The 8,299-nt window shown below is 38.3% G+C and overlaps 1 pseudogene; it reads left to right on the top strand.

The window, feature by feature from the left end:
* The first annotated feature begins 735 nt into the window (after positions 1–735).
* LOC143268959 (eukaryotic translation initiation factor 5 pseudogene) lies at positions 736–1,377 on the top strand (annotated as a pseudogene).
* Positions 1,378–8,299: the final 6,922 nt, after the last annotated feature.

An 8,299-nucleotide genomic window follows, 5' to 3' on the forward strand; every position in this document is an offset into this window, starting at 1 on the left:
TATTATTAAAATATAAAGGTCACACAAATCATTACAAAAAAGCCATAATAGAAAACACCTACACTTCTTCTTCGTTTTGTCAGCTAAAGTGAGTTATATTTTATTTTCACTGAGCCTATTTTCTCTGAACATTTAGGTAATAGCATCATGAGGACTGAATCCAAGTATGTCATTAACAACTTCTATAGGGCGAGGCATTCAGTTGCGTACCTAGTAACGGTTTCACCACACTGATGTTTCTTGTAACTAGGTGTAATCCACAAATTTAGAGCTAGCCAAAGGCCTGGTGCACAAGAGTTATAGGTAAAAAGTTTCCGCACTGTTCTCACAGTGCATAATAGGAAAAGATTATTTTCTAAAATTTCTATAGCAAAGAACATAAAATAATGTTCAATGGAAAAAACTGTTCAGACTATAAAGGTGTATACAAATTATGATCCCACATTCAGGATTTTTGTAGACAATAGACTGAAAGAGGACACTTGTGTTTTGAGTTTATGTGTGTGTGTGCATATGCTGTATGTGAATGTCCATGTGTGCACATGTATATGCAGGTTTGTGTTATGTGTGGGGAAGCCAGATAACAATGTCAGCTCTCTTCCTCTATTTCTGTCTTCTTACTGATCTCTATTTTTTTGAGACAGGATGTCTTACTTAACATGGAGCTCACCAATGTGGCAAGACTAGCTGACCACCAAGCTCCACAGATTCTCCTCTCTCTGCCTCTTAAAAAACATGAATGTACATGCAAAAATTCTGACACTCAACGATGATTTGGAAAGAACTGTGGAAGAGCATGTTAACATCCTGTTTGATTTTGTTAAGAAAAAGAAAGAACAGGGCATTACTGATTCATCTGATGAAGAAATTGTTGCTGAGGCAGAGAGACTGGAGGTAAAAGCCACGGGTCCTCTTGTTTTGACTGAAGTTCTCTTTAATGAGAAGATAAGAGAGCACATCAAGAAATACAGGCGCCATTTCTTACGATTTTGTCATAACAGCAAAAAGGCTTAGCAGTACCTTCTTCATGGTTTGGAAAGTGTGGTAGCAACGTATCAAGCTCAGGTGATCTCCAAGATTCCATATGTCTTGAGGGAGATGTATGATGCAGACCTTTTAGAAGAAGAGGTCATCATCAGCTGGTCGGAAAAGGCCTCTAAGAAATATGTCTCAAAAGAATGTGCCAAAGAGATTCGTGTCAGAGCAGAACCATTTATTAAATGGTTGAAGGAAGCAGAGGAAGAATCTTCTGGTGGTGAGGAAGAAGATGAAGATGAAAATATTGAGGTGGTATATTCGAAGACTGCCAGTGTATCAAAGGTTGAAACTGTGAAGTATGACCACAAGGATGATGACATTGATATTGATGCCGTTTAAAGGGATGGATGCAGCACAGCTTAACAGTGTTATGCTGAAAGGTTTTCTCCATTGTCAGCCAGAAGTGTAACATGTATGTGCAAAAGCTAAAGTGGCTTAACCTCATGCTACACATGATACTGAAAAGCTATTATGGTGAGTGGTTTATAATTAAGCCCAATGAGACATCTAGGGAGTCCATACATATCAATGAGCAGTTGTAGTTTGCTTATTTATAGCATATTTCTTTTGAAAAAAACTACTGGTGGACACATTTGGATCACATTTATACAGTTATAAAAAGTAAAGATTTGATTTAGATCATTCTTCAAAAAAAAAAAAAAAAATGAATGTAGATACATGCCACCACGACCAGCTTTTAAAGTGAGTGTTAGAGACCCAAACTCAGGTTTTATGCTTGGACAGCTGACACTTTCCCAACTGATCTATCCCTTAGCCTCGACAATATATTTTGGTTCTCTAGAATGACGGCTGTCCTGTTTCAGCCTTCTGAGTCCCTGAGATTACAGGCTGGGCTAGTCACTATTTTATATTTTACCTGTAGTCATACAGTTCACTATTCTAAAGCTTTTAAAGTTTGTTTTTCTTTTCTTTGAAAATAAGAAGAAGGTTCCAAGCAAATGCAGTTAAGTTCATGCACGGAAATGGTTTGTTTGAAGTTTCTTCTTTCAATTAAAAGTGGTTCAAATGGAGTCTAATCACAGAACAGTGCTCTGCTAGATTCAATTATGAGTTAGAGAAAAAACAAAGCTCTAGAAGTTGGCTTATTTGGGCGGGACATTGGAGCTCTAGAAGATGACCTGACCACATAATTGTGTTGTTTTCATCCAGTCTATGAAATGAAGGTAATTGCCAAGCCCACTGCCAATAGCATGTTACTCATTAAGCAAATTAGAAATAAATTTCTGCTATTATATTTTCCCTCATGCTCTTCTTTGAAACTGGCTGGCTTCTTTCTTAACATGCTCTTAAATGACTCCTCTCTGGGCAAGGAATGCCCAGCTTCCTGCTGTCAGGCCTCCCTCAGCTGGAATAAACTTCGTTTCTTTCTACGGGGTTAATGCTGTGATGCATTTGATAACTCTACACTGTCTAGAAAGCCTGTGGGAAGAAGCTGATGGGAAAACAATGATTGTCAGCAATTCTTGTTGTCTGGACTACTAGGTGCCTGGTTCTGTTTCTATGTCACAGGCCCACACCTGCTGAACCTCGATATTCTATCTGCTATGGATCCAAGATATACCCCCAGTCCCACCAAAGCCAGGGAGCTTTCACATTGCACAGCCAGGATATCTACTCACCATTCAAGCAGTCCTCATGATTTTTGTAAAAATAAAATGTTATGGGGCTCCAGCCCTAGACAACATCAGGAAATTACTGTCTGCTGAAAGATAAACAATTACTCCTTCTCAGGGATGGTGTCCCTAATAGGTTGTCTTAGTCAGGGTTCCTATTGCTATGATGAAACATCATGGCCAAAATCAACTTGGGTAAAAAAAGGGTTTATTTGGTGTATTCTTCCATGTCACTGTTCATCATCAAAGGAAGTCAGGGCAGGAACTAAAACAGGGCAGGAACCTGGAGGCAGGAGATGCAGCGGCCATAGAGAATTGCTGCTTACTGGCTTGCTCCCTATGCCTTGCTCAGCCTGCTCTCTTATAGAATCCAGGGCCACCAGCCAGGGGTGTCCGCACCTACAATGGACCCTCCCACATCAATCACTAAATAAGAAAAATGCCCTACAGTCTTGCCTATAACTCAATCGTATGAAGGAATTTTCTCAACCGCGGCTCCCTCCTCTCTGATAACTTTAGTTACTGTCCAGTTGGCATAGAAACCAACCAACACAGTTATCTAATACCAAGTGATCTGCCATGAAACCATATAGACACAGTTAACACTAAACAGACTCATCAGCTTGTATTTACATATTTATGCATCTATGTGCAACAATAAGGAAAAAGAAGCCATGAATTTGAGAAGGAGTGAGAGGGGGCACATAGGAGGCGTTGAAAAGTGGAAATAAGGAGGGGTTAAATTCTTAAAGTTGTAAAAATAAAAAGAACTTTAAATACCTCACTGCATTGTGATTTGGCAGAATTAAACAATTGTAATTATTCTTAATTAATTGCATGGGATATATATCTATGTATATATCTATGTATATATCTATGTATATATACATACATACATAAGGGCAGATGTCCACAGAGGTGAGAGGGTTTGAATGCCTTGGAACTAGAGTTATGGGCTGTTGTGAGTCACTCAGTATGGGTGCTGGGAATAGAACTAGGTCCTCCTCTGCAAGAGCAATCTGGGCTCTTCACCACTGGACCACTTCTCTAGCCCTCATTTTCTTACGCTGAGGACAAAATAGACTGCTAAGAAGCAGGTGCTTGGAAGATTTCCAAGATTTTTGTTTAGAGCAGTGGTTCTCAACCTTCCTAATACTGTGTACAGGTCCTCATGTTACGGTGACCCCCAACTATGAAAGTATTTCATTGATACTTCCTAACTATAATTTGCTACTCTTAAGAATCGTAATATAGATGTCTGATACCCAGAATATCTGATATGCGACCCCCAAAGGGGTCATGGCCCACTGGTTGAGAACTGCTGTTTTAGAGAATTCCCTCTCCCTGTCAGTCACCCTGGACTTGTTTTAATTACAGCATCTCTTTAACAATGTACTAGTTTCTTTTCAATGTGGACTGATAATTACACCTAGGCATCGTTATGCATGAGGTCCTGAAGAGAAGAGAAACAAGTGAGTTGGTCCAAGATCCTCACAAAGGGCTTAAATTGAGTTGGAAAGGAAAATTGCAGGATTGCGTTCAATTTAAACAACTCCCATGTATATGCCTTGAAAACAATTACCAAATCTTTAAAAATTCAAGGCTGGAGATTAAAGATTTAAAACAAATTCATTTTGCTTCTTATACGTAATCTTTTTAATGTGATTGCTTCTTAATTCCATGAGTTACCAATGTATATTTACTTTGATCATAGCCCCCCTTCCCCCGCCACCGCCCCAGTTTTCTTCCTTATTGTATCTTAATCTCCTTTGTGGACAGGGGTTGCCACAAACTGTAACTGTGCCAGGTGTCTCTGACAACTGAGTAAATATTAGTTAATTGAACTATGAAGTTATATTTTGTGTTTGTATGCTACAAATAAGATGTTTTTCTTCTAGCTTTCTATGTCCATGGGCAACATAGTGAGGATGGAGAATAAGTAGTAAAAACAGGTGTGGGATATGATATCATTCATTTATTTTATTCTTTTCTTTCCCATGCAAGGGCACATGCATATATGCTCCACACATTATTTGAGTGCATCTTTTAGCCCTATGAACTCTATACAGTATTATGTAATATACATTTTATAGTATATGGTGTATGTAGCAGTTGCTTAAAAAGTATTTATGCCTCTTAAAGTTAAGTAAGGGGACTCTGTGGTTGTATATTTTCTATAGTCTACATGGAGCTAATATGGTAAGACTTTTAATTTATAAAACAATCAAAATGAGAATCATCCAGGTCTTCCTTGAGCAGTTCTGGTGTGTCTCCTCATAAGTTAATGTTTCCTCTGCAGTAGAATATGGTTATATCATAGAGCCTCACACTGTTTTCACCTATTTGCTACTGAGAGATGAGGCTGGAGGGAAGGAGGGAAGAAAATATAAGTGAGGAGTCAGACATGGGCTACTGTTTAGCAATATGGCCAGTGGCTTGTGGCTTTCAGCTTTATGTGAGGATTGGGAATACCTGCAAAAGGCAAATGGCATTTTGACAGTAGAATGTGTAGCTCTTAGATCATTGCTATACAGTCTGCTTTTCTTAAAGGCTGTTTGTACAAATGCTGGTAAATACGCCTTCCAAAAAAGCTGCAGCTCGGTGGTATTATCTGCTTAGGGTGACAGAAGAAAGGCTATGTGACTGGCCATCTTGTCCTTCTTTGTAGCTATAGATTGTATGTATAGAAAATTTAAAGGACTCAATGGATGTATTAACATATTACTGTATATAAATACTTATAGTTGGAGATTAAAATACAATCCCCACTTGACCAGAGAGATTTATTTATTTATTTATTGCCAGTTTTGTTCTTTGTGTCTCAAGACCCGAAATGATACACCAAGGGAATAGCAGTTCGGCAGTGGAGGAGTGTTCCCCCCTGCTCCACATCCTCTCCAACATGCGCTGTCAATTGTGTTTATTGATCTTAGTCATTCTGACAGGTGTAAGATGGAATCTCAAAGTGGTTTTGATTTGAATTTCTCTGATGGCTAAGGATATTGAACATTTCTTTAAGTGTTTCTTGGCCATTTGAGATTCCTCTGTTGCAAATTCTCTTTTAGATCTGTACCCTATTTTTAATTGGAATATTTGACTTTTGATGTCTAGTTTCTTGAGTTCTTTATATATTTTGGATATTAGCCCTCTATCAGTTGTAGTGTTGATGAAGATCTTTTCCCATTCTATAGGCTGCTGTTTTGTCCTATTGACAGTGTCCTTTGCTTTACAGAAGTTTCTCAGTTTTGTGAGGCCCCATTTATTGATATTGAACAGAACACCTGTGATATTTCTGTTGTGAGATTATTTATTTCCTGTGTTTTCATAGGTATATTTAACCTCCTCAGGTTGAAGTTTTCCTTCTCTTGACTTCTGTAGGGCTGGATCTGTGGATAGATATTGTTTAAATTTGTTTCTATCAAGGAATATCTTGTCGACATCTATGGTGATTGAAAATTTTGCTGGGTATATCTGGATCTCTCAAGGTCTGCTGCACATCTGTCCAGGCCCTTCTGGCTTTTAGAGTCTCTGTTGAGATATTGGGTGTAATTCTGATAGGTCTGTCTTTTTCTGTTACTTGGCTTTTTTCCCTTGTGCCTTTTTATAGTTTTTCTTTATTCTGCATGTTTAGTATTTTGATTAATATGTGGTAGGGGGATTTTCTTTTTTGGTCCAATCTATTTGGTGTTCTATAAGCTTCTTGTACCTTTATAGGAATCTCCTTCTTTAGGTTAGAAAAATTTTCTTCTATAATTTTGTTAACAATGTTTTCTAGGCCTTTGAGCTGGGATTCATTTTCTTCTTTTACTCCTATTATTCTTAAGTTTGGCTTCTTCCATCATGTCCCAGATTTCCTGGATGTTTTGTGTCAGGGATTTTTTAAATTTAACATTTTCTTTGGCTGATGTATTTATTTCTTTTATTGTATCCTCTATATCTGAGATTCCCTCTTCTATCTTTTGTATTCTGTTGGTGATGCTTACATCTGCAGCTTCTGATTGCTTACCTAGATTTTCCATTTCCAGGATTCCTTCAGTTTGTGTTTTCTCTATAATAGAAATTATTTCTATTCCCATTTTTAGGTTTTGAACAGTTTTATTCATTTCCTTCTCCTGTTTGTGTGCTTTTTCCTGGCTTTCTTTAAGGGACTTATTCATTTCCTTTTTAAGACCTTTAGCATCTTCATAAAGATGATTTTAAGGTCATTTTCTTGTGCTTCAGCTGTGTTGGAATATTCAGAACTTGGTATTGTACGATAGCTAGGCTCTGTTGGTAACATATTGCCCTGACTGCTGTTGATTGTGTTCACTGGCATCCAGGCATCTGGGTTTGGGGTAATTATAGGTTTAGGTACTGATTTCGGAGTTTGTCTTTCTTGGATGGGTGTTTTTTCCTTTGATTTCTGTTTCCTCCCTGGTCTTCTAGCCTGAGTGGCTTGCGGTTCTGATGACTGGCTGTGTCCTCTGGTCCAGCAGGGTGCCTCTCCTGGGGTTCTGGCAGCCAGGGTGACCTCTGGGAATCTAGGTGCTGGAGTGTGCTCTGGTAAAGAGGGGACTTCGACCAGAGTTGTGGGACAGGATAGGGTGATGAGGAGAGGAGAAGCTGTTGGGAGAAGGCTTGGTAGTTGCTAATATTTTAAATGCTCAGATTTACTTCAAGAAAATGCATTTAACCACTCAATACATGCATACACACACACACACACACACACACACACACACACACACACACACACACCCCTTTTACTTTTCTCTTAGTCAAAATATAAACATCACCACTAATTAATTATTCATAATTATGATGATATGAACAATATCAACAAGGTCTTCTGTATTAGTTTGTCTATTTTTACAGCTTTGACTTACTGTTTGTGACTTGAGAACAAAATAGGTCAATAGTTTCTTGGGCATCTCTGAAGGCAAAGAGAATAGAGCTGACAAGCCAATTATTAGGTTGGTCTGACTTTATTTAGACTGGGCTGTACCTCTTTTGGCAATTTCATTTGGATGGGGAGCTGTAGAGTTAGACTTCCGTGTCTGTAGTGTAGGAGGTTCTAACTTGGGAAGTCACAGAGGAATAAGGAAAGGTGTTGTTTATATTCATGGTGGCTGAGCTAACCTAATTTTACTTGGAAGAGATTACACAGCATGTACACAGATTGCCTGCAATGTAAACGGCTATTTATATGTTGGTAGTAAGTGTGAAAAGGTTTAATTACAACATGAGCAAGCTAATCAGAAAAAAGTATATTTAGAAATGGAAGAATGTGAGAGTGCTGAATGATCAGACATGCATAAAATTTTAGGGTATTTCCTCCATCTTATTTTTTCATAACCCCCCCCCCCAGTATAATTTATTCTAATCTCATGGGAACATCAAATGAGAAAGTGAAAGTAAAATGTATATCTATGGGTAAAAGGTTAAATATATTAGTGCAAAGGTGATGTATTGGCTGCATGTTATAAGGAATAATAGATTAACTCAGGTTCCATAGAATTCTACCCAACACTGTTTTTGCATCAGTGAATTAAGTAAGCAGTATAGGCACACATTAGAGGTTGTGATTCACAGACTCAGCAACTGAAAATCCCCTGGCTTTGAGGAGACTGGCACCACATCTTGAGCCA

This window comes from Peromyscus maniculatus, chromosome 16 (assembly GCF_049852395.1).
Source record: "Peromyscus maniculatus bairdii isolate BWxNUB_F1_BW_parent chromosome 16, HU_Pman_BW_mat_3.1, whole genome shotgun sequence".
NCBI lineage: Eukaryota > Metazoa > Chordata > Mammalia > Rodentia > Cricetidae > Peromyscus > Peromyscus maniculatus.